Genomic DNA, 27,039 nt, shown 5'->3' on the forward strand with positions numbered 1-27,039 from the left:
GGGACACATTTCCTCATTTGGAAAATGGTGATGACAGACCTCTGCTCAGGAAGTTGGGAAGATCCTATGAGGTGACAGCTGGGAACAGCTGGGGAAGCAGCGGCAGCTTCTCCAACTTCCGTGTCCGCGAGCACACGCATCAGCAGCGATCCTGTTAAAGTGAGGCTTCCGAGGCAATAGGACTAGGGCGGGGCCTGAGACTCTGCATTTCTGACAGGCCCCCTGGTGATGCTGTTGCTGTTCTGTAGACCACGCTTGGGGTAGCGATGGTGTGAAGCGCTGTCCAGTTGGGCAGGGATGAGGCTGGTTACTAGGTGAGCCGAGGAGCCCCGAAGCACAGAAGAGGTTTACCGACAGAAAGCAAAAGCATGGAGTGGGGCCCAATGTGGTAAAGGAGAGAGAGAGAGAATAGACAGACACACAGGTTTGGGCTGGTGCTTGCACTTTCTCAGCTTCTACCATGTTCCAGGGATTAGTCGGGGGGTACACAGCACACCAGGGACACAGATACTTTGAGTCCTGTTTACCATTAACGCATGGTGGGTATGAGAAAGACTCAGTGCCTTGCCCACGGTCACACAGGAATAGGGTTAAGCTGGGACAGAGCCTGGGTTGTCAGGCCCTGAGCTTATGGTATTTCTCCGTTTGGAGAGGGGAAAGGGGTTTTATGTGACAGGAGGCACTGACACTCCCTGGGAAACTGGTGATGGGAACCACTGTTCTTGAGATAACGCACCCACTGGTTATTCTCTTCTCACTCCACAAGACCCGGGGACGCTGCCCGGTTTCCCTGCCTAATCACTGACCCACCTCTCTGTCCACCCTCTGGGCCTGCAGGCCTGGTGACAGGCTAGCATGGACTCCCTAGCAGGGCCAAAGGTCTGAGTCAATGCAACCCTCTTACTGCCTCCATCTGGAAACAACCAGCACCCGGACTCACAGAACAGGTGTGGGGCCTGGAGGATATTGCTAATCACCACCCCCCCCATCCTGCATGTCATTTCCTATGGGCCAAGTTCCAGCCACTGGGTGAGAATGGAAGTGACCTGTACAACCTCGGGGCCCCGTGTTTTAAAAGGAAGTTGTTTGCCTCCCCCCACTTAAGCCCTTCTTTCCTCCAGCTAGAACTCAGCTGTGGGAGGCCTTCAGTCATTCTCTTCTGTCCTTCTGCAGGGATTCTGTTTTACCCTTCCTGACCCAGTCAGTTCTCTCTCTGATGTGCTGATTTCCACATGCCTCACCGTTAAAGCACTTATAATTTTGCATTTATTACTGTCATTTCATCATCAATATCCCTGGGCCCTGAAGGCAGGGCATTCATCTTTCTTTTCTTTTTTTTTTTTTGGCTTACCATTACTCATCACTCAGTACCATGCTGGCGTGACTATTTTGCGAGTGAATGAATGAGTGAGTGAATCAATGATGAGTGACTGAAGGGTGAGAGGGAGGATGGGAAGAAGGAAGCCGCAGTTCAGTCACCCCCTCGCTGACTCTGCCACAGCCTTCCTACTATCCCTCCGCATGGCCTCACTCATGCACTTTTCCTTATTTCTTTTTGTATCAGAAACTGCAAAGTGAGAGAAGGTTGGAAGTGTAGGGCACATTTCTGGAACCACTTAAGAGTCTGTCCCTGACTCGTTATTGTCATCTGTGAGTAGTGCAGTGTGTTTTTCCTGAAACAAGGCCAAAAATCCATGCATCAGCCCCGATGGCTCACTTCCACCCCCTTCTTGGACTCTCCTGGATTTCCTGAGTTGTCGAAATAACGTCCCATAGAGCAAAAGGACTTCCTGTTGTTTTGGTCGTCAGGTGCCTTTGGAATTCTTCTTTCCCTGTGTTTGGTGGCCTTGACACTTTTGAAAACCACAGGCCATCTCTCTTGTAAATATCCCTCCCATTGGGCTGTTTCCTCCAGTAGATCCAGGGCGTGTACTTTTTTTTTAAATTTTTTATTGTTATGTTAATCACCATATATTACATCATTAGTTTTTGGTGCAGTGTTCCACGATTCATTCTTTGTTCATAACACCCAGTGCTCCATGCAGAATGTGCCCTCTTTAATACCCATCACCAGGCTAACCCATCCCCCTACCCTCCTCCCCTCCAGAACCCTCAGTTTGTTTTTCACAGTCCATCATCTCTCATGGTTCGTCTCCCCCTCTGACTTACTCCCCTTCATTCTTCCTCTCCTGCTATCTTCTTCTTTTTCTTTTTTCTTAAAATATGTTGCATTGTTTCAGAAGTACAGATCTGTGATTCAACAGTCTTGCATAATTCACAGCGCTCACCGTAGCACATACCCTCCCCAAAGTCTATCACCCAGCCACCCCATCCCTCCCGCCCCCAACCACTCCAGTAACACTCAGTTTGTTTCCTGAGATTAAGAATTCCTCATATCAGTGAGGTCATATGATACATGTCTTTCTCTGATTGACTTATTTCACTAAGCATAACACCCTCCAGTTCCATCCACGTCGTTGCAAATGGCAAGATCTCATTCCTTTTGATGGCTATATAATATTCCATTGTGTATAAATACCATATCTTCTTTATCCATTCATCTGTCGATGGACATCTTGGCTCCTTCCGCAGTTTGGCTATTGTGGACATTGCTGCTATAAACATTGGGGTGCACGTACACCTTCGGATCCCTACATTTGTATCTTTGTGGTAAATACCCAGTAGTGCAATTGCTGGATCGAATGGTAGCTCTAATTTCAACTGCTTGAGGAACCTCCATACTGTTTTCCAGAGTGGTTGCACCAGCTTGCATTCCAACCAACAGTGTAGGAGGGTTCCCCTTTCTCCACATCCCCGCCAACATCTGTCGTTCCCTGACTTGTTAATTTTAGCCATTCTGACGGGTGTGACGTGGTATCTCATTGAGGTTTTGATTTGGATTTCCCTGATGCCGAACGATGTTGAGCACTTTTTCATGTGCCTGTTGGCCATTTGGATGTCTTCTTGGGAAAAATGTCTGTTCATGTCTTCTGCCCATTTCTTGATTGGATTATTTGTTCTTTGGGTGTTGAGTTTGATAAGTTCTTTATAGATTTTGGATACTAGCCCTTTATCTGATATGTCATTTGCAAATATTTTCTCCCATTCTGTCAGTTGTCTTTTGGTTTTGTGGACTGTTTCTTTTGCTGTGCAAAAGCTTTTGATCTTGATGAAATCCCAATAGTTCATTTTTGCCCTGGCTTCCCGTGCCTTTGGCGATGTTTCTAGGAAGAAGTTGCTGCGGCTAAGGTCGAAGAGGTTGCTACCTGTGTTCTCCTTTAGGATGTTGATGGACTCCTGTCTCACGTTTAGGTCTTTCAACCATTTGGAGTCTATTTTTGTGTGTGGTGGAAGGAAATGGTCCAGTTTCATTCTTCTGCATGTGGCTGTCCAATTTTCCCAAGACCAATTGTTGAAGAGACTGTCTTTTTTCCATTGGACATTCTTTCCTGCTTTGTCAAAGATAAGTTGACCATAGAGTTGAGGGTCCATTTTTGGGCTCTCGATTCTGTTCCATTGATCGATGTGTCTGTTTTTGTGCCAGTACCATACTGTCTTGATGATGACAGCTTTGTAATAGAGCTGGAGGTCCGGAATTGTGATGCTGCCAGCTTTGCTTTTCTTTTTCAAGATTCCTCTGGCTATTCGGGGTCTCTTCTGGTTCCATACAAATTTTAGGATTATTTGTTCCATTTCTTTGAAAAAAGTGGATGGTATTTTGATGGGGATTGCATTGAATGTGTAGATTGCTCTAGGTAGCATTGACATCTTCACAATGTTGGTTCTCCCAATCCATGAGCATGGAACATTTTTCCATTTCTTTGTGTCTTCTTCAATTTCTTTCATGAGTATTTTATAGTTTTCTGAGTACAGATCCTTTGCCTCTTTGGTTAAATTTATTCCTAGGTATCTTATGGTTTTGGTGCAATTGTAAATGGGTTCGACTCCTTGATTTGTCTCTCTTCTGTCTTGTTGTTGGTGTATAGGAATGCCACGGATTTCTGTGCATTGATTTTATATCCTGCCACTTTACTGAATTCCTGTATGAGTTCTAGCAGTTTTGGGGTGGAGTCTTTTGGGTTTTCCACAGAGAGTATCATATCATCTGCAAAGAGTGAGAGTTTGACTTCCTCTTTGCCGATTTGGATGCCTTTGATTTCTTTTTGTTGTCTGATTGCTGTGGCTAGGACTTCTAATACTATGTTGAATAGCAGTGGTGAGAGTGGACATCCCTGCCGCGTTCCTGACCTTAGGGGAAAAGCTCTCAGCCTTTCCCCATTGAGAATGATATTCGCTGTAGGTTTTTCATAGATGGCTTTTATGATATTGAGGTAGGTACCCTCTATCCCTATACTCTGAAGAGTTTTGATCAAGAAAGGATGCTGTACTTTGTCAAATGCTTTTTCTGCATCTATTGAGAGGATCATATGATTCTTGTTCTTTCTTTTGTTAATGTATTGTATCACGTTGATTGATTTGCGGATGTTGAACCAGCCTTGCAGCCCAGGGATAAATCCCACTTGGTTGTGGTGAATAATCCTTCTAATGTACTGTTGGATCCTATTGGCTAGTATTTTGGTGAGAATTTTTGCATCCATGTTCATCAAGGATATTGGTCTGTAATTCTCCTTTTTGATGGGGTCTTTGTCTGGTTTTGGGATCAAGGTAATGCTGGCCTCATCAAATGAGTTTGGAAGTTTTCCTTCCATTTCTATTTTTTGGAACAGTTTCAGAAGAATAGGTATTAATTCTTCTTTAAATGTCTGATAGAATTCCCCCGGGAAGCCATCTGGCCCTGGGCTTTTGTTTCTTGGGAGATTTTTGATGACTGCTTCAATTTCCTTAGTGGTTATAGGTCTGTTCAGGTTTTCTATTTCTTCCTGGTTCAATTTTGGTAGTTGATACATCTCTAGGAATGCACCCATTTCTTCCAGGTTATCTAATTTGCTGGCATAGAGTTGCTCATAATATGTTCTTATAATTGTTTGTATTTCTTTGGTGTTGGTTGTGATCTCTCCTCTTTCATTCATGATTTTGTTGATTTGGGTCCTTTCTCTTTTCTTTTGGATAAGTCTGGCCAGGGGTTTATCAATCTTGTTAATTCTTTCAAAGAACCAGCTCCTAGTTTCGTTGATCTGTTCTACTGTTCTTTTGGTTTCTAGTTCATTGATTTCTGCTCTGATCTTTATTATTTCTCTTCTCCTGCTGGGTTTAGGCTTTATTTGCTGTTCTTTCTCCAGCTCCTTTAGGTGTAGGGTTAGGTTGTGTATTTGAGACCTTTCTTGTTTCTTGAGAAAGACTTGTATTGCTATAGACTTTCCTCTCAGGACTGCCTTTGCTGTATCCCAAAGATTTTGAACAGTTGTGTTTTCATTTTCATTGGTTTCCATGAATTTTTTTAATTCTTCTTTAATTTCCTGGTTGACCCATTCATTCTTTAGTAGGATGCTCTTTAGCCTCCATGTATTTGAGTTCTTTCCAACTTTCCTCTTGGGGTTGAGTTCTAGTTTCAAAGCATTGTGGTCTGAAAATATGCAGGGAATGATCCCAATCTTTTGGTACCGGTTGAGACCTGATGTGTGACCTAGGATGTGATCAATTCTGGAGAATGTTCCATGGGCACTAGAGAAGAATGTGTATTCCGTTGCTTTGGGATAGAATGTTCTGAATATGTCTGTGAAGTCCATTTGGTCCAGTGTGTCATTTAAAGTCTTTATTTCCTTGTTGATCTTTTGCTTAGATGGTCTGTCCATTTCAGTGAGGGGGGTGTTAAAGTCCCCCACTCTTATTGTATTGTTGTCAATGTGTTTCTTTGCTTTTGTTATTAATTGCCTTATATAATTGGCTGCTCCCATGTTCGGGGCATAGATATTTACAATTGTTAGATCTTCTTGTTGCATAGACCCTTTAAGTAGGATATAGCGTCCTTCCTCATCTCTTATTACAGTCTTTGTTTTAATATCTAGTTTGTCTGATATAAGGATCGCCACCCCAGCTTTCTTTTGGTGTCCATTAGCATGGTAAATGGTTTTCCACCCCCTCACTTTCAATCTGGGCGTGTCTTTGGGTCTAAAATGAGTCTCTTGCAGACAGCAGATGGATGGGTCTTGTTTTTTAATCCAATCTGATAGCCTGTGTCTTTTGTTTGGGGCATTTAGCCCATTTACATTCAGGGTAACTATTGAAAGGTATGAATTTAGTGCCATTGTATTGCCTGTAAGGTGACTGTTACAGTATGTTGTCTGTGTTCCTTTCTGATCTTTGCTGCTTTTAGGCTCGCTCTTTGCTTAGAGGACCCCTTTCAATATTTCTTGGAGGGCTGGTTTCGTGTTTGCAAATTCCTTTAGTTTTTGTTTGTCCTGGAAGCTTTTTATCTCTCCTTCTATTTTCAATGTCAGCCTAGCTGGATATAGTATTCTTGGCTGCATATTTTTCTCGTTTAGTGCTCTGAAGATATCTTGCCAGTCCTTTCTGGCCTGCCAGGTCTCTGTGGATAGGTCTGTTGCCAATCTAATGTTTCTACCATTGTAGGTTACATATCTCTTCTCCCGAGCTGCTTTCAGGATTTTCTCTTTGTCTCTGAGAGTCGTAAGTTTTACTATTAGATGTCGGGGTGTTGACCTATTATTATTGATTTTGAGAGGGGTTCTCTGTGCCTCCTGGATTTTGATGCCTGTTTCCTTCTTCACATTAGGGAAGTTCTCTGCTATATTTGCTCCAATATACCTTCTGCCTCTCTCTCTCTCTCTCTCTCTCTTCTTCTTCTGGGATCCCAATTATTCTAATGTTGTTTCGTCTTACCGTATCACTTATCTCTCGAATTCTGCCCTCGTGATCCAGTAGTTGTTTCTCTCTCTTTTTCTCAGCCTCTTTATTTTCCATCATTTGGTCTTCTATATCACTGTTTCTCTCTTCTGCCTCATTTATCCTAGCAGTTAGTGCCCCCATTTTTGATTGCACCTCATGATTTCGACTTGGTTAGATTTTAGTTCTTTTATTTCTCCAGAAAGGGTTTCTCTAATAACTTCCATGCTTTTTTCAAGCCCAGCTATTATCTTTAAAGTCATGATTCTGAACTCTAGGTCCAACATCGTACTAATGTCCATATTGAGTAGGTCCCTGGCTGACGGTACTACCTCTTGTTCTTTTTGCTGAGGTGATTTTTTTCATCTTGTTATTTTGTCCAGAGGAGAATAGATGAATGAGAGAAGAAAATGCTAACAGGTTTACAACGTCCCCAGCAAATATACCATATACAAATCAGAAAAGACCTGAAACCAGGGGAAAAGAAAGGGAAAGAAAGAAAAAAGAAAGAGAAAAAAAAAAAGAAAAAAAAGATAAAAATAAAAACAGAACAACACAAAAAAAGCAGAATATGATCAAATATGATCAGGCTAGTGCATAGATCAGTGCCACACACTAGATTTTGGGCATATTTTGGGCTGTTAGAAAAAAGTGCCTCCTAAAATTTTAAAGGAAGAAAGACATATATGTACAAAATAAGGGTTGATACAATGAAGGGATGGAAGATGACTGTAAAGATGAAAATTATAAAAGATTTTATAAAAGGACTTGATAAGATAAGAAGTTGTTTGAAAAAAGAAAGAAGAAGATTTAAGAAAAAAAAAGGAAAAAGGAAGAGAATGTGATCAGGCAGGAGACTAGAACAAAGCCATACACTAGTGATTTGGGGTATATTTTGATCTGTTAGAAGAAACTGTATCTCAAAATTTTAAAGAGAGAACAACTTATATATATATGCCAAAAATAAGGGTAACTACTATGAAGGGATAAAATATGACTCTAAAAATGAAAAATAAAAAATGTTTTTTTTTTTAAAAAGGGAATGATAAGATGTTGGTTTAAAAGGGAAAAAGAAAAATAAAAAAAAACAGTTAACAAAAATTAACTTTGATGAACTAATGAATCATGGTAAAAAAAAAGCCATGAATTCTATGTGCAGTATTCCCCTAGCGCTGGAGTTCTCCTGTTCTCCTTGATCGGTAAACTTGGTCTTGGCTCGCTGGCTGTTCCTGCTGATCTTCTGGGGGAGGGCCCTGTTGCTGTGGTTCCCAAATGTCTTTGCCAGAGGCGGAATTGCCCCGCCCTTGTTGGTCCGGGCAAAGGAAGCTGCTCGGGTTTGCTCTCAGGAGCTTTTGTTCCCTGCAAGCTCTTGGTACAGCTCCGGAGGACCAGGGCAAAAATGGTGGCCTCCCAATCTCCGCCCGGAGGAGCTGAGAACTCGGGGCCCCGCTCCTCAGTGCGCCCCCAGAGAAAAGCAGTCACTCCCGTGTCCCCGGTCTCCGGCCGCACTCCGTGCTCACCCGGCCTGTGACCGAGCGTTTCTATCTCTGGCACCCGACCCCGTGTGGAGTCTCCAAACCCAGCAGATCCCTGCGGTGCGTTTCTGCGCCGCTCCTCCCGGGGGAGGAAGGGGAGTCTCCCCAGCTCTGCCGCTTGTTGGGTCCCTGCTGGAGGAGCAGTGGCCCGACTGGGCCGCGGATCACAGTTTATGTCCACCCCGAGCTGAGAGCCCGCGCCTCGGCTCCGTCTCTGCAGCTGGCTTCCCCGCTCCGATACCTGGGAGCTCTGGCGCACTCAGGCACCCCCGGTCTTTCTGTGACCCTGAGGGTCCTGAGACCACACTGTCCTGGGAGGATTCCACCCCCCGCTTAGCCACTGGAGCGACGTCCCTCAGGGGAGCCGACTTCTAAAAGTTCCGATTTTGTGCTCCGCGGCTCTAGCACTTGCCAGAAGCGGCCGGCGGAGTCCCCCTCCCCCGCCATCTATCCTCCCGAATATCGCCTTGGATTCACTTCTCCGCACGTCCTACCTTCCAGTAAGTGGTCGCTTCTCTGTTCAGAGAGTTGTTGCTACTCTCCTCTTCGATCTCCTGTTGAGTTGGTAGGTGTTCAGAATGTTTTGATCCCTATTCAGCTGAATTCCTGAGACCAGACGAAATCTAGGTCTCCTACTCCTCCGCCATCTTGCTCCACCTCCCCCCAGGGCGTGTACTTTTGGTGACAGTATCACAGAAGTGACATGTGCCTGGCTTCGACTTGTCCTGTCACTTTAACATTTAAGTAAGTTGGGATGTCCCGAGCTTCTCCTATAAATGACTTCCCCTTTGCAAGTGATAAGCGTTTTGTGGGGAGGTTACAGTCAAAATATGTGGATATTCCTTTCCTCAAGAAATTTTCAATGTATTCGTTTATTCATTTTTATCAGTATAGATTTGCGGCTTCCTAGGTTACTCTACGGGTTATATTCTGTTATTCTGATTTCCATGTATTGTTTTCTTTGATTGGCCAGTGGGGGTACCTTCAAGCTGGCTTCTTTATTCTTTGGGCATGTTTCCATCACTCTTTTTAGAGAGAGCTCGCTCATGTATGTGTGCGAGTGGGGTGGGGAAGGGCAGAGGGAGAGAGAGAGAATCGTAAGCAGACTCCATGCTCAGTGCGGAGCCCATGCGGGACTTGATCTCACAACCCTGAGATCATGACCTGAGCCAGAATCAAGAGTTGGAGGCTTAAAGGACTGAGCCACCCAGGCACCCCTCCATCATTCTTTCAACACTACCTTGATTTCTGGCACAGGATGTCGCAGGCTCATCTCGTACATCCCCTGCCTTAGCCGTGGAAATAGCCATTTCTCAAGAAGCCCTGGTTCCCTTTAGAAGAGAATGGTGTCTAGAAGCCAAGATGTGGGTAAGAGGTATGGCTGGTGTGAGAGGTATTAACAGTGTGGCAGCTAGCAGGGGCTCTCATTGGTCACTTATGTTTATCCCTAGATATAGCTGTACATATCGAAAACCACTAGTTCATGGTATGCCCAATTCTGATCCAACAGCAGGGAGTTTATTCTAGCTTTTCCTCTTACCGGTATTTGTAAGTCCTTCTCTGACAGAGAGAAACCTGGCTTCCATCCTCCTGTATGTAAAACCTCTCCTGCCCACTGCCACCACCTCCCCCACATAGGTCCTCCTATTCTTGCCAACCCATGTGTGAGTGCCTTCCTCACCCCTCCTGAGGCTCTGACACCTCACCCAGGGCTCCCCTCCCAAGCATGTAGGTCCTCTTCTGCACACTGCTTTTAATGATCTCTTTATGTATTTGTCTTCCCCACTGGATTCGGCAACTCTTTAAAGCTTGGAATTGGTTTACTTCTTTATATACTACCACCTGCTGCTGTTCCAGGTATACAGAAAGCACTTCATAAATGCTTGTTGTGTATATCAAGGAAGGACAACTTGGATAAAGGAGGGAAGAAGCGAGAGGGCTGGTGCTGACGATGGAGCAGCTCCAGTAACAGGCAGTGGCGGAAGCTGGAAAGGAGGCCAAGCCAGACCACAGGGAGCTCATGACTCCTGGAAAGGAGATCTTCCAGTTCTCAGGACAGCGGAGAGCCAACAGCCGCTTTCAGCCTGAGAGGGACAGGCCAGCCCTGTGCTTCTGAAGCAGCCCTCGGGCGGCCCCCTGGAGGATGCGCGGATGCAGAAGTGAGGAGCCAGGCTCTGGGCTCCGAGTGGCCAAGGGGCGGTGCCGTCACCACCTTCCAGCTGACTTTCAGTCCTCTAGTTACTTCTGCAAATGGAAATGCAGCCTCTCTCAGATGCGCCGTTTTTGATGTTCTCATGTATAAATGCATTAAAAAGAGAGCTTCTTTTCATACTTCATCTGCTTGTCAGTCCCCGCTTCATTTTCAATTCCCTACTTCGGTGTCCTCATTTCCTCCTTGATGGATTGCTTGATTCCACCCTTGTCTGCTGAAGGAAAGCACTTCAGGCTGGGCTTTCTATTTTTCCTCTTACATCCTAGAAGCAGCCAGCGAACATGCGAGATTGCGGAGACGGAAGGATCCGGCGTCCGGGATGTGCTTTCAGAGCCTGCACGGTGTCTGTCTGGCCTGGCGGGGGCTGCCTGCGGACCCCCGAGAAGGAAGACTGGGGGCCGGGGGCGCGCAGAAGGAAGGGTGCTGAGCGTACGGACCCCGTCTCCACCCGGAAGAACGCACGCGCTTCCTCGAATCGAGAAGCAGTCACAGTTCCCCGGGCAGTTTTCCATTTCCATCTTTACGTCTAGGTGGCTCGACCCACGACTCGTGCATTTACAGCCACACTCTTCCTTTCACAGACCAGGACACGACTTCACGAGGCCGTCGAGGACTCAGGGTCACTCGTTCTGTCCACTGTCTCCTCTGGCTGTCGTACACACACACACACACTCACTCTCTCTCTCTCTACCGGACTTCCCGCCTATGCCCCCTGCATCTTCGGAGCAGAGAAAGCAATGTCCCTCGGAAGTCTCGCGTGGGGTTTCCCCTTCACGCTCATTGGCTGGGATCGGGTCACGTGACTGTTCTTGGGGTGGGGGAGTCTGAGCATGCGCAGATCGGCCTTCCTGGCCTCTGTCCCTGGGAGAGGGAGTTGCAGGCCGCCCGGCTTCCGCCTGTCTCAGAAGCCGACTGTCCAGGAAGACAGGCTTCATGGGGCCCAGGGCTGGGGTGGGGGCGCTGGTGGAAAGTGTGGGTGATGAACATACCTCTCTTGCCTTGGCTTCCTCTCTTCTTGCCAAAACGTACGGGGCACACCATTGCCTCCCCAGTGCTGAGGGCACTCCCTGACATGCTCAGTACTATTTATGAAATGAGCACAATCAGGGCCGAAAATGACTGCTCTCTGGGAAAAACCCTTTTCGTGTCAGGGCCAGGAAAATTACCCTTTGCAACTGACCTTGTTCTGAGGGGAAATTTGCCATGAGGTCCAGTTCAGCTCCGCAAATCCGGGAAAGAGCTGGATCGCGGCCTTATCGAACCTTCCCTGGAACCCCAAGGAAGCAGGGCGCTGGTGGCGGGCAGGTCCGGCTGAGAACAGTGGAGGCGCTCCTCACTTGAGAGCACCAGGAGGGGTGTCAGCCTTGAGAAGCGTGTTTATTTTATGTGATGTAGTGGAGAACATGCAGCGTTGGTTCACACGTGGCTCGCTATCTACCTGTACAGCCCTGGACAAGACCCCTGAGCATCCTGATCGTCAAGGGAAGCATGGGGTAATAACAGCCTGCCTTTCGGGGCTATTTAAGAAGGTACAGGAGAGAGCTGTAGAAGGTTCCCAGTGCGTGGTTGGCATTCAATAGGCAATAGTCGTAATAATAATAATAGTTATTATTCCTTGTTCTTAGAAAGCTACCTTGTGTTTAACAGGTGTTCAATAAATTATTGATTGGTTTAATTTTCTTTTGATTCTCAAAAACACAGGAATGTCCTGACTACAGACAGGAAAAAAGTCTTATTCAATGAACTCCATATTCTGAAGTACCAATAGGGGCAGGGAAAAGGCATTTCTTTGCTCAACATTTTTATGATCTCATCATGTGCTATGGTTTTTATTTATTTTTTAAGAGATTTTATTTATTTATTTGACAGAGAGAGAGAAAACAAGCAGGAGGAGCAACAGAGGGAGAGGGAGTAGCAGGTTCCCCATCCGAGCAGGGAGCCCGATGAGGGGCTCGATTCCAGGCCCTGGGATCATGACCTGAGCTGAAGGCAGACGCTTAACCGACTGAGCCACCCAGGCGCCCCATCATGTATTATGGTTTTTAGGTGGGAAAATGTGATTGTCAATTAAGAATCTGAAAAAGGGTTCTCTTTATTCACGCACATACACACAACGTAAGCACTGTATTTCACGCTGAATCAGAGCTGCTGCCGGTTAGCTGAAATTTACCGCCTCATGTCCCAGCAGAGAATTTGCAGCTGGATTAATGCCCCTTTCTCTGGTAGTAAATCAATTTCATACATATGGCCATATTTCCACCCAAGTGACAGGCAGCAATGGCTGCTATTTTGTAGTCACCATAGGAAAACCTGGGGTAAGTCCCAAGTTACTTGGAACCTTCTCTGTGAATAATGTAGAATTATGAATTTTTCCTGGAGAGAGGCATTTTAGAACACTCAGCCTGGCCATTCCAAAGATGGGATAACTGAGGTTGGGGCTTCAGGTAAGCACACTTCATCTTTCCATCCAGCAAATTCCTTACCAGGGCCTCTGAGGCCACCTAGGACCATCTAGAGAGTCTTTTGGGGCCACCGTATTTGGAGTGGAAGGTTCTAGTGGTGAGAGGGTAAAGATGAGTCTGGAGGGGTGGGTGGGAGGGCCGAGCAGAAGGCCATGTCTTTCAGGGTCCTGAGAGGTGCCGGTCCAGGAGACATGCTGTGGCTGGGTGTGAGTTAGCACAGTGTCTCTCGAATCTTGTACATGGGAAGCCCCAGTCTGCAGGTCAGGGGCAGAGCTGGGGGGTTGACATTTCTAATAAGCTCCCAGGAAGGCCACTGCTGCTGGACCACAGTTCTAGAACCCTCACTCCTGGCAGTTGGTGGAGGGTGGCCTGGAGGGCGAGGGAGCCTGAGGCAGGGATACCTGAAGCAGGGAGACAGTTGAGATGGTTCAGAGCCAAGGAGATGAGGGCCAGCCTGAGGCAGAGCAGGAGGGACAGAAGGAGGGTCTCCTCCAAGGCATGGAAGAGGGCGAGCCAGCAGGACTTGTGATTAGCTTATTTTAAAATGGAAGGGACTAAAAAATATTTTTAAAAGATTTAAAAATGAAAAAAGCAAATTTTAAAGAACTCCATTTTATTGAAAATAACAGATTATAAATCCATGCTGCTCTCCTTACCATGGCTCCTGAACTCAGAGCTCAGGCCTCCCCAACCCTGTCCTGGGCGGAAGACTGGAGTCGGTCCTGGTTCCTGACCGTACTAAATCCCAGCTGTGCGGCTGGAGCCCTGGCCCTGAACCCAGCTCCCCTGTTTGGCACCTGGACCCCTCCCCCTTGGCCTGAATGCTGTCTTCTTGCTCTACCTTGGGTGTAGAGATTACTTAAAAATAAATTTAAAAAAATTTTTTAAAAACCCCCAAACTCTCATTTTGTTAGTGGGAACAATGACCTGCTGAGAAATTACGTTTCTTCCCAACTCTGTGGTTGGCTTTGGCCATGTGACTGAGTTCAGTTAATAAGATACGTGGAATTTGTTGGATAGGCTTTTGGAAGCGCTCCCAACTTCCCCCATGTTTCATCCTGCTCCCTGGAATGAGGATGTAGTGGCTGGAACCCGAGCATCCACGTTGCATGTGGCAAATAAGTGATTTACGACCCACGACCAGTTGCAAAGATTTTTCTTTATTTTTTGGCATCATGGGCTGCCCATGTGGGTCTCTTACATTCAGTCTGGCAACTTGTTACCTTTCTGGGGCTTTTTCCTTGACAACACCTCATGTCTCTCTCCAGAGGATCCTTGACTGGTCCCAAGCCTGCTTGAGAAACTTTGGCACTTTCAATTCCCTGCTCATCCTTTGGTCTGAAAACCCCCAGCCCCAGCTCTCCCCGCCCCCCACAGATGTCTGCCTCCTGTCTCAGCCGGCAGGAAGAGCAAGCCCACTGTGTTAGGGGTTTTCACACTTTTTGGGCCAGTCATTAAGCAACTCCTGCAGATAACAAGTCTATTAGTTGCATTTCCTTATAGATGAGAAAGTGGACTCTCAGAGATTATATAACTGCCCCAGGATCCTTCTTGTGTTCACTCACTCAATAATTATTTGTTGAGCTTCTATTATGTGCCAGACACTGTTTTCATTGTTGGTGACACCCGCCGTGGTGTGCTGCTTTCTCAGTTGGAGGAGATGGTAGATAGGCTTGGCCGAGCTATGTCGGAGTCATATTAGCGTACCCAAAGGGGGATGCTCACCATGCCACCAGATACAGGAGTCACCCAGTGAAGCAGGGAGAGCACCAGAGCAGAGCCCAGCTCTCCCTGCCACGGAGCTGCTTTGGAATCAGACTGGGTTATAGGGAAGACAGTTGAAGACACCCCCACTCCTCCAGGTTTGGCTCGATTTGAAAATAGTTTCCAAAGGGGATAAAAGGCAAAAACTGCAACCATTTATGATGAAAGAACCTAATCTAATTTTGTACCCTCCCGACAGCTACGGTTACAGCTTCATCGGTGACCACACTGTCCGACTTTAAAAGTTTTCTGTTCTCTTTTCAGAAAATGAAGGCGCCTCGGGCATTGCGAGTTTTTCGTGCGGCGCTGGGGCTGTTTCCACTGAGTGCTCTGTGCCTTAATGGCTCCGCATCGATTGGAGCTATCGACCTCTTGGTTTCAAATAACTGACACGGTTTCCAGTGGACCCAGATAATTAAGACTTCTCAAATGGCAACTAATAATTTGCATGTGCAGTGTAGGAAAGCCATGCTGGTGGGACACCAGAGGAAAAGCTCATCTTGGGGGTCGTCTGATCCTTGCTAATGGAGTCTTAGAAAAATCATTTCACCCTCCTGACCTACCTCGCAGAAGCTATTGAGTGACCTAGGGGAGCTATTTTCATTTATCGGAAAACACTTGGGACTGGCTCACAGCATTCGGGAGTATGAGCTGCTTCTCGAATTCATCCCTGCTCTTCATTCCTCTGTCACTCACGAGGGTCAGGCTGGGAGTTCCCAGAGGGTGGACTGCAAGAAGTCTTTCTGCTTCCAGACCCTCCCTCCTGCAATCTCTCCTTTACAATGTAACCAGCATGATCTCTATTCTTCTGCTTCCACACCTCTACTGTGTCCAGAAAGAATTAAAGTCCAGATTCCCGTAGGAGATCGGTGCCAATTCTTGATACCCCCATATTCTACATCCACACCCTGGCCTAGACCTAAGTGGATGCAGCGAGCGTACTCCCTACACCTTGACTTTGGGCTCCGCTGGGTGCCTTTCTTTAACGGATTGGATGTTAGTGGCTGATCTGTGAGCGGAGGCTTGAGGTGTGCTCGCGCGGCTGGGCTCGAGTCTTGTATTGGTGGGTGATCGGCCGTGGAGAAGAGCCTGCCCTGGCCAGCTGCTGGTCCAGGGAGGATGGGAATAGTGTGTAGCAGACTGGGATCTGATCTGCAGCCCGGAGCCAAGCTCAGCCAAGCCCAGTGTAGACCAGCTACACCGTGGTCCACCCACAAAACGGTAGAGTGTGAGAGCAAATGTTTACTTGCCGCTGGGTTTGGGTGGCTTGTTATACAGCCGTGTAAGAACAGTAGGCGAGAGACAATGACTGCATTGTATCAGAGTTCCTTAGGACTTTGTGTCTCCCCTAAGAATGAGATCGCAAGGGCAAAGACCATCCCCATCTAAAAATAGGGCTGAGTCAGCTCTACAGTAGGACTCAGAAACTGTTTGTAGAGGGGAAACCCATGAGAAGCCACCAAAGACAGGAGGGCAGGTTTGGGGAGTGGTGCAGCGTTTGCATCACACGTGTGACAATGACCATGGCACTGCATCAGCACTCGCTGTGGGTCTGGCAGGATTCTCGTTCTTTCCATCCCTCTTTGCCCACCCTCACAGCCTCCTGGGGAAGCTGCCGTTAGTGAGGGAACCGAGGCTTGGTGAGGCTAAGGGGTTGGCCCGAGGTGAGTGGCCACTAAGGGGAATGAAGGTGCCTTCCGGCCCCACCCCTGCCGTGTGTCCCCTCCTTTTACGCATGGAGGGGGCTGGCCTGCCCCACCAGCCAAGAGGAAGCCGCTAGGCCCACTGGTGCCATAGAGGACCAACTAGAACATGGTGGAGCCAGGATTTGAGCTGGTTTCTCTTTGTTTCCCAAACTGCGCTGAGATCGGGGCGGCGGGGGCTGGTGGTGGTGGTGGTGGTGGTGGTGGTGGTGGTAAGCCATCCAGGAGCAGGAGGAGGGAGAGAGGGAGCCGAGGAGAGGAGGGGCAGAGAGTGGGAACAGCGAGCAGCTAGCCTGTGCTGGGCCTGGGCCCTGGAGGAGCAGGGGGCTGGCGGGGAGAGGCTCCACGGGCCCGGGTCGGGAGGCCGTGGAACCTCAGCTCCGTCCTGAGGCCCTGGCTCCCGGGCCCACCTGAGCGCCTGGACTTGCATCACAGCTTCCATGGTGAGCTGAGGTCCATCTTGTTTATGAGCCTGCCTCCTGGGACACACATTCTCCCTCCTGTTAACTCACGCAAGCCTCACCCCGACAGGGAGGAGCTGTTCTCATCTCACTCTAAAGAGAGGGAAACTGAGTTACAGAGGTCAGTACCTGCAAGGTCAGTTAGTAGGTGGTGGAGCCAGGATTTGGCCCTGGGCAGTCTGATCACAGAGCCTGGGCTCTTACTCACCAAGCCGTGCTTGTCAATTGAATACTGGATTCCCCTTCACCTCCCCTGTTCTCCTCTTCCCTCCCAGCTACCCCTAGGATGCCTTTTTGTGATTTAGAAGAAAGTGCCCTTTCTGTGGGGCAGACCCAACCCCTCACAATGGTGCATGGCCTGGTGAGCAGGGCATGGCTGGGGCTCAGCTCTCCTCAAACTGTTGTTTACAACACAACCTGCCACCCCTCCTCCGTGTTATCAACTGATGACCCTTTGGTTGCATTTCACGCATAACTGTCCGCCACGCTCCACCCAAGTGGCTCCTGTTGTTTCCCCCATCCACGTTGGGGTGGTGGGCAGGGAGGACCCAGACCTTTCTCCCTAGTCCCAGCAATCCAGGCTGCTATGCAAGGACGGCCTTATCTGGGGATGGCAGGGGTGGGGGGGGGGGGAGGGCAGTGAGGAAAGAAGGGAGGGACAGGGAGGGTTTTGGTCTGTTTTAAGTTTTTGAGACTCCGTATCATTTAGTTTGGGAAAAGATCACACTTTCTTTTTCAAATTTCAAATCCACTGGAAGAACATGCATTTTGGGGTCAGACGGAATTAAATTTAACTCCTAACCAGCCCCTCTGCTGCATCTTTTTGATAATAACAAAAGGGTGCCTGTTCCTCAAGACTTCTCACTGCCCTCTGCTGAAAAAGTGTCCCAAACTGCCATGATGATTAACGTAAATGGCACCCTTAGAGCTAGGCAGTGCACAACTTGTGCAACTGTGTATGGCGGCCCCAATCCTGACAAGTCATAATATTTATGAACCTTGTTATCTTTACCCATAAAATGGAGCTTTATATTCTTTAGAGAAATGGGTTAGTAAATGTTAACAGCTATTACATTATTATTATTGCTCTTATCAGATTTCAATTCTGATAAAAACGATTATGACACTGATGAAGACACTTGGTATTTATAGAGGATTTACACTTTGCTACGGGGTTTCAAATTTATTTTCCAACTGTCTGGTACAGTCACAAAGCAGCCATTCTTGCCCCCCGTTTACAGGTCAGAAAATGGACTTGTGTATTGTCCCAGGGCCTGGACAGAATAAGATGATCAGGAAAATCAAGACGAACATTCCAACCGCCCTAATTCTCATCCCGCTTTTCACCATACCCCTCTGCTCTTCTGCAATGGTGGCGCTGGTGGTGCTGAGCGTAGAGGGCAGCGGGCTGCGGCGATGCGTGCGTGCGCCTTTGTTCAGAATGTACCTTTGTTGGTAAGTCTTATTAAGTTGCCTTCTGTCATTGTTCCAGATTTATTGCTTTAATTTGTTTTGGCTTTTTATACACAGGAGCTGCATTTCCTTTGTTCTACCTCAGTTTCAACCTGCCTGTAGGGTATAAAAATATACTTTTATATTTTACCCTCTACCGTTCCCTTCTCTGGTGACCATTGTTAAGCAAGAAAATGATTTACTTTGGACTTGAGGGTCAGCAAAATGTGAAGTCATCTGTATCTGTAGTACTCTTGTATTTATGGATAAAAGCTCAGAGATGTGAGCCTGGACCACGGAAGACCAGTGGAAGCTGCTAGAATAGCCAGGATTTTCGGGGGACTCTCTCAGCCTACCTGCTTCACCGCTGTCTCACTACAGAGCAGCAGGCATGGGCGGGGGCTTCTCCCCAGTGCGGCGCCCACTCTCTTGGTGGGTCTCCCGGACCTCTGCAGACCCCGCTTGTCTCTGCATCCTGTGCATGCTACCCTGGGCCCCCACGGGAGCTGACTGTGCAGGGTGAAGTCTGAGCGTCTGTCTGTCCTTCCTCGTACACCTTCACGGAGGCTGCCCATCCATCAGCCCCGTAGTCTCCAGAAAAATGAACACAGTGCTGTGGCACAGCATGCCATTCAAAACTTTTATAAAACACACAAGTACTGATTTGCTATGGCGGAGCCACTGAAGGGAGGGAAGACAAGGAAGAAGGGAAAGGGGGCAGGGGAGGGAAAGAGGAGACCAAGGATCTGAGCTGTCAGAGACAAAAGCCCTGCGTTCCAGTTCTTCCTTTTAATCTCCTTTTCATTCTCTGTGCAGATTTATCCCCTTCTCCCCACTCCCCCCTCTCGGGCTCTCACACGCGATGCCCCGCAGTCTGGCTCATGGCCCCGGCAGCCACCCTCCCACCCTGTGATTCTCCTGCCATTTCTTCCCTGTTCATCCTCTCCAGACATGCCCCACCCGCCCCTTCCTCAGGCACCTGTTCCCTGACCCCCAGCTGGGTGGGGAGCCCCAGCAGCCATTCTCTCTCACTGCTTCCCATCTTTGCCTGCAGAGCACCTGCCGTGACGCCTCAAGCCCGTGTCACAACTTCCCCGCTGGCCGTGCACCTGTGAGTTCGGGGGCAGCCTAGCCTGGCAGACAGCTCAGGGAATCAGTGCCCCATGGTGACAGCCACATCAGGGTCCCTCCCCTCTCCTCCAGGCTCAGCAAATAGCAGGCACATCAGGGAAGTGTAGTGGACTTCACAGTGTGGGTATCCACGCTGTGGGGGTGCCGTGTGGATGATGCTCAGTCTCCCATCTGTTAGCCGTGGCCGACTTTTCAGGAGGATGCTAGCCACTTCCCCATGTCCCAGCAGTGCCACACTGCTCACCTAGGGTGCCCTCCCAGACACACCCCTATGTTGCCCTGCCCTTGCCCTTCCCTGCCCCTGTCCTCTTTCTGCTTCTTGGGAACACTGCCCAAGTCAAATTTTCATGCCCAAGTCCTTGTCTCTGGTTTACTTTTGGGGGAATTGAAACTATGAGGACAATATCCTCAGGCTGTGGTTTTATGGGTAGGGGCTGCCTTATTAACTGTTTGCTTCCCTCACGAGTCCATGAGCTCCTTGGGCTCTCTGTGTGTCCTATTTGCCCATCACTGGATCCTGAACACAGCTCCTGGCACATAATAGGTTCTCAATAAATACATATAAAATGAATGAATGAACGATCACTGTATCATGAGGTCATGTTGCCTCAAGGTGATGCCATCATCCCGCTTCCCTCTGAGCAAAGCAGTCGCAGGTGTAAGACACCCATTCTTTGTGCCAGTGTGACCTGTCTATTCTGGGTGTCATGGATTGGATCTGACCTTAATTCAGCCACCCATGAGCTGACCAAAGGGAACCAGTGTCCCAGGAGGTGATCTGGCCAACAGGTGCACCCCATCCTAGAGAACTTCGGGTCCTAGAGGGAGTCAGCAACATTGGTGGAGGAGGTGGGAGGAGAGACAGAGGCACAGAGAAGGGAACTTGAGAGAGAAAGACACACCTGAGCTGCTGATGTCTGCCCAGCCTGGGTTGCTAGCAACTGAGGCCATTTTCTGAGACCTCTCTTCCAGGGTGGCACTCTCCACAGCATTCACTCCTGTGGTCTCCGGTTACTTCCAGATCTTTTATTTGATGATGAAGTACCTCCTGGTGGACTGGGTTCTTTCTGCAAGAAGGAGCCTAGCCTGAGTTTTCTGATCTTCCGGGAGCAGGTCATGAGAAAATTTGCATCTTGGAGCAAAGTGGGCTATGTGTCCCTTGGCCACCCCTGCACCCCAGAGCCGGGGGACGTTTGTGCTTGGACACAGGACGGCAGCCCTCCCCATGAGAACACAATTCCACCTCTGTCTTGGCGCCTGACATCTCCTGTCACCTTGGCTTGGTTTCAGACCCAATAGCCTCCAGGGAACACCCCCTCCCCCCAGCTGCAAGGGCTCATGATCTGCCTTAAGTAGCCAAACTCCTATACTCTCTGCCCCTCTGGCTCAGTCTTTAGACAAAGGAGAGCCAGAAAGGAGAGAGAGCTGGAGTGGTTGAAGGGTGGTTTAGGGCTGGGACCAATGGTCCTAGTCAAGACAGTGGCCGACTGGCCATGACTTTGCCCGCGGTCTTCCTTCTTCTTTCTTCCCTATCCCCTCAATGGTCCTCCTCACTACTGTCTTTTTGAACCTTGTTACCATCCTTTGCTAACTTCCATCTCAAGGGACCATGGCATATTAGTCAGAGCTCTCCAGAGAAACAACCAACAGGCAACACACACACACACACACACACACACACACACACACACAGAGAGAGAGAGAGAGAGAGAGAGAGAGAGAGAGAGAGAGAGAATTGGCTCCCTTGATTTTGGAGGCTGAGAAATCCCATGATCTTCCACCTGCAAGCTGGGGACCCAGTTAACAGGTGGTATAATCCAGTCTCAGTCTGAAGTCCTGAGATTCAGGACGCTGATAGGATAAATCACAGTCTGAGACCTGGAGAAGATGAGATGAGATGTCCCAGCTCCAGCAGGGAGGCAGAAAAGAGGGGGTGATTTCCTCCTTCCTCTGCCTTTTGTTAGATGCACGCCCTCCAGGGACTGGCCCCTATATTGCTGAGGGGGAGCAATGGCCTCTACGGATTCAAATGCTAATCTCGTCTGGAAACACCCTCACACACTTAGAAATAATGTTTAATCTGGACACCAGTGGCCCTTCATGTTGGCCCAGAAAATTAACCAGCATGCATAGGGAGTAGCAGGTGCAAGGGCCTGAGGGAGTGAGAGTAGCTTGGTGTTGCCCAAACCTTTCCAAGGAAGGGTAGAGCCCGGCTCCCCTTCAGCCCTTGGGGATAACAGCGCGCTGTGTCAAGTCCTGGCAAGGGGTGTCCAAACATGCCAGAGAAACAAGGAACCAAAATGCAGAACAAAACCAACTAGCAGCCTCCACCAGAGGGGGCGCAGCACGTCTTGCCTCACGCTGGAGAGAACAAAGTAACAAAGTGCACACAGGAGGGCTGCCCTCATCCACCTCTTGGGCTGGAACACCCCCAAGGAACCTGGAGGGCGAGCCCGGCTGGAGGCGGAAGGAATGAATGGGAGAGGTGTTCGCTCTTACTCTAAACAGGTTTGCAAACCCTTTTCTGTAAAGGGCCAGGCAGTAAATACTTCAGGCTCTGTGGGTCGGGGCATAAGATCTCCGCGGCAACTCCTCGGCTCAGCCGCTGGAGCAGGAAAGCAGCCAGAGACAACATGTAAGTCAGTGTGTCATGCTGTGTCCCAATAAAACTTTATTTACAAGTGAGCAGATTTGGGCCACTGGCTTTAATTCGCCACCCTTAGCTCTAGGGTCACCTCCGGGCTCCCACCCCCAGGCTTCCGACGGGTGTGGGGGGGTGAGTGTTACCTTCTGCCCTGAGACCACTCACCCCAGCCGGCGGGAGGCCCAGACCCTTCCACCGAGTGGCCTGAAACTTGCCCGCGAGCAATTGCCTCTTGCCGTCTCCTGCCCCGCGGAGCGTGGGAGCGCTGTGGGGGCGGAGCCTGGGCCTGGGCGGAGCATTGTGGCCTCCGCCCGCGCCTCTGACCCGGGGCCCCCCGCCCAGGCAGTGGGCCTCGCTGAGCGGAGCTCCTTTGCCAACAGCAAGCGGCGAGAAGTGCCCCAGAAGCGATGCCGGGCGTGGGGAAAAGCCGGAGGTGGCTGAGCGGCACGCTGAAGGGCCGCGGGCCTCGGGGGATTACGGAGGAAGGGCGCCTCGGGCAGAGGGAAATGAGCGAAAGCACCTTCTCTTTATGGAACATGGAAAACAAACAAACGAAAGAGCATCTTCCACTGATGTGGGTCGATGATTGCTTGCCCACCTCTCAAGGTGCTGATGAGGGGCCAAGAGGTAGAGCCTGTGTCGCTGGGACCCACGATGGGCAGACGCTGAGATTCAGTGTCTGCACATGTTTGTTAGATCCAGGAGTTCTTTACCCTTCGGACATTTGATTTGCTGGAGCTAATTGGCCTGGGGAAGTGGTGGTTTGGGGGTGGGGGGTTTGCCCTGAAGCCTGAGCTGGGAGCCAAGCCCCCTGCGGTGTCTCCTCCCAGCTGTGCATCACAGCTGAGTCCTGCGGGGAGCTGGCACCCTGGAACTTTCCTCATGGACACCAGAGGGGTCTGCGCAGACCTGGAGGGAGGCTTGCAGCTCGGCGGCAGGGGAGGGTAAGTGGCCAGGGTCGGCTTTCTCAACCTCAGCAGGGCCTGGCCCAGCCTGGCTGTTTGCCAGCAGCACCTGGGACCCAGAGTGGGGGCGGGGGTGGCAGGGCCGGCCCCCTGCAGGTAACAGGGAGACGGGGCGGGGGGGGCGGGGTGCTGTGGCCGCAGTTATGAGGTGCAGCCACCGAGCAGTGGCATTTACTCCGAAAGGATCAAACAGCCTCTGGCTGTGAGGGAACCGGGGAGTCAGCTGTGGCAGAGGTGGCATCCTCGTGGCTCTGGCCCTTGGGTGCGTGTACGGTTTCCTGCGGCTGATGTAACAAACCACCACAAACTAGGACGCTCCCAACAACAGAAATTCATTCTCTCGCAGTTCTGGAAGCCAGCAGTGCAGGATGAAGATGTCAGTGGGTTCGTTCCTTCTGGAGGCCCTGAGGGACCACCGTGAATGCTTCTCTGGCTTCCTGTGGCTGCTGGTGATGCTCAGCCTTCTTCAGCATGTTAGATCCGAGGCCTGGGTCTCTGCCTCCAACTCACATGGCCTCCCTGTGGTGTCTCCCAGGGTCTCAGATCCCTCTCCTTTCTCCCTGAGGACAAGTCATGGGACCCAGGGCACACCCCAAACCCAGGAGGATCTCATCTCAAGATCCTTAACTTAAGTACATCTGCAAAGATTTCATTTCCCAATAAGGTGACTGCACAGTTACCTGGGGTCAGGATGAGGACATACATCTTCTGGGGACACAGTTCAACCTATCAGAGTGGGTGTGGGCACCATGAGGGTGCCCTCCAGCCGCCACATCTCCCCCTGCCCCTTTCTCCAGCTGGCACCCCAGTCCTGATCCAAATCCTTCATTACTTCTTTTGGGGTCTTCCTATGGGGGTTTCCACCAGGAATGACATCCTGTTAGCCTGGTGGCCACGGCCCATGTCCTGGGGGCTGGGCTGGGAAACATTTGTATGAAGGCTGAAGGGATGAGAGGCCATCAGTGAGACCAGCCTGGGAAGCTGATGAGATCAGAACCCATTACCGTCCCACAATTTTCTTGCTCCGAAGAAAGACTTCTCTCTGTGAGTGAGTTTTCCCAGAAAAGATTGCTAAAACAATGGCCTAAAAGCTCTTCTCAAAAACCACACCTAAAAACAGAAGCCTTCCCTGTAGCCATCTGGACTCCTTGGCGAAGAAAAAAATGAAAAAGGCAAAGGAAAATAGAGTGAGTCGAGAAGGAAAGAGTTAAGAGAGAGGATTCTAGCTGCGGGTTTGTGGGGCCAGGGCTCTCTTGTGGGGGGGCAGGCTTCTCCCCTTTATATATATATATATATTTTTTTTTTTTTTTGGTTTGGACTGGTTTGATTTTCTCCTCTTCTTATTTTTTTTTCTTAAAATTTAATTTGAGAGAGAGAGAGTAAGTGGGGGGATGGGCAGAGGGAGAGAGAGAATCTCAAGCAGACTCCATGCTGAACATGAGCGCTACTTGAGACTCCATCTCAGGACCCTGAGATCATGACCTGAGCTGAAATCAAGAGTCGGATGCTTAACTGACAGAGCCACGCAGGAGCCCCTCTCCTCTACTTTTTTAAAGAGAGTGAGCATGTTAATATTAGGGTCTAGATGCCAGTCTGCTAGCTTCGGGCAAGTGGCTGTAGCCACTCAGGGCCTTACTCTCCTTGTCTGGGAAATGGGTACAATAAAGTCTGCTTTGAAGGATGGTCCAGAAGGTAAATAAGTAAGATTGGAAAAGGGTCCTGCTCGATCATGAGAAGTGCTCAATCGTATTTGCTATTATAGCTTCACTTAAGTCCATGAACATCTGATGAAATGGGCATGACTGTCTTTTCCACAGATTTGGACACACCCTCACAGAGGCGAGGTCACTTATTCAAACTCGTCCAGCTGGGCGGGGCGGAGCCTGGCCAGACCCCCCACCCCAATCCTCCTCTCCTTTCCACACCCTCCTCCCCGGCTGACCCTTCTTTCCTCCACCCTTCCTTCTCTCTTAAAGGCCAGGGTTTATGATCCAGATGGGGGACGGAGGACGCTGAGCCAGTGCAGAAGAGGTGTTGGGGCACAATGCTGGATTTGGAGTCAGGCTGGACTCTGCAGGGTGCACCTGGGCAGGGCCTCCCTGTCGGGACCTCTTTTCTTCCCCTGTGTTGGGCCATGACAGGAAGCCCTGTCATGTCAGGGACCCAGCCCTCAGCACCTGTGAGGGCCGAGGCGAGGTCCCGCAGGGGCTGACATACACCTCTGCAGCTACAGAACCCGACAGTTTGCATGCCTCATTTCAAGCCCAGATGTGGTCAATGTCCCTCGTACGTCACTAGGAACTGGCAGTAGCCCCCACCCCAGCCCACCCTGCCCCCGTCCCATCTTACAGCAGTGCCTTGCAGACACGGTGGTCCAAACCCTCTCCACGCCTCACCTGTACTCTGGGCTCTCTAGAAAGGAGCTGACAGCATCAACAGCTTTTCTGGTCTGCTTCCTTCCTCTTTTTTCCCCAATATCAGTGTGAGAGGCTGTTTTAAATTTTTTTAATTATATATTTATTTAATGTTGCTAAAGGGAGACAGTTCTCCAGAAAAGGGCCATTCGTTCATGCCACCTGACCTTTGAACGTGCTATTCCGTCTGCCTGGGTACCCCTTGCTCCATATTTCACGGAAGTCTCGCCAGGCATTCAATATGTAGCTCAGCCATGGTGTCCCCATCCTCTGCAGCCCAGCCTGGCTTGGGCACTCTGCTGGCAGCTTTCATTTCCTGCCCACATGGGGCTCTGAACTCCACTTGGCTGTGTCCTTGTCGTGGACAAGCATCATCAGCAGGGCCCATGTCCTCTCCCTCTCTGGGTTCTCAGTATCCACCACCATGGCGAGTGAGGGAAGGAGGCATCACCCACCTGTCTCTGCTCCAGTCGGCCCTGAGGACCAGCCGTGGAGGCTCCGGAGTGCAAATCAAATGTGTCTGCTTCAAATTAAGCCCATATTCTGGTCTAGTGGGGGCAGAGCTCTTTCTTAGCCAATAAATATTAATAAGAAAAATAAACCAATCTTTTAGGCTTCTTCCCCCTAGCTGCCACCCCAGGGTTATAAATTATGCACTGCCTGAGTCTGTTTTGACAGTTGTGATAAAGTGGGTTTCAGATCTGGAGAGCGTTTCTCCTGAAAGATTGCAGCATTGTGCATTTTCCATACAGCGGCCCCCACCTCCCTTGTGCCCACTTTTTTCCTGTCTAGGAGGACGATTTGACGAGAGTAGCTATTTTTCTACTCTGGGGCCTTCTCCGTCACCCCTTTGCCAAACAGATACACACACACACACACACACACACACACACACACACACACACACATTTTTTTTTTACTTCGGGCTCTTATCACAAAAACCTGGAAAGATTTTAACTGGCAAAAAGGATAGCCTCCCTGCAGTGGGTGTGATGGGCCGCCCCAACAAAATCCAGTCCATCACTGAGGGCCGGGATGAAGGTCCCACTTCCTTCTGCCCCTCTGAGCATTTTCTGTCCCCTCCCTGCCCTCCTGCACACTCACAGTTAGGTCTAAGAGATGCCTTTGAATCTTCCCTTCTCTTCACTGCTCTTCATCTGCTTGGTGCAGGGCCATGCTTCTCCTGTCCCCAGCAGCGGTGGGGAGCACGGCTGTCCATCCTGCTGTGCGTGCCCAGTCATGCTCATCCAGGCTCACCTGCGCTTTCTTCCTCCATCACAGATGTGTTACTCGCATGGAGTACAAGGCACAGGCTCCGAGTGTTCCCTCAGTGAAGTTTCACATGTGTCTACACCTGTGTAATCTCAAGATCAAGGCAGAGATGTCCAGCACCCAGCAGCTCCCTGGTACCCGCTCAGTGGGTGAGCAAAGGCACGCTTATCCCAACTTCTGTCAAGATCACCTCCACCTGCTCTCAAATGCTTTGTATACA

At 49.5% G+C, this 27,039-nt stretch overlaps 1 long non-coding RNA gene across 2 annotated transcripts in view; it reads left to right on the forward strand.

Annotated features, from left to right (window-relative positions):
* The window catches only part of LOC113916597, a 65,275-nt gene that overhangs the window by 13,994 nt on the left and 24,242 nt on the right, over positions 1 to 27,039 (forward strand). The window contains exons 2-3 of one of the 2 annotated variants that reach the window (XR_003517983.2): positions 18,183 to 18,396; positions 26,829 to 27,033. This is a non-coding gene — a long non-coding RNA (uncharacterized LOC113916597). Of the gene's footprint in view, positions 1 to 18,182; positions 18,397 to 26,828; positions 27,034 to 27,039 lie in introns of those variants that run through there. The other variant, XR_003517982.2, reaches the window with a different exon arrangement.

This window comes from Zalophus californianus, chromosome 4, assembly GCF_009762305.2.
Source record: "Zalophus californianus isolate mZalCal1 chromosome 4, mZalCal1.pri.v2, whole genome shotgun sequence".
NCBI lineage: Eukaryota > Metazoa > Chordata > Mammalia > Carnivora > Otariidae > Zalophus > Zalophus californianus.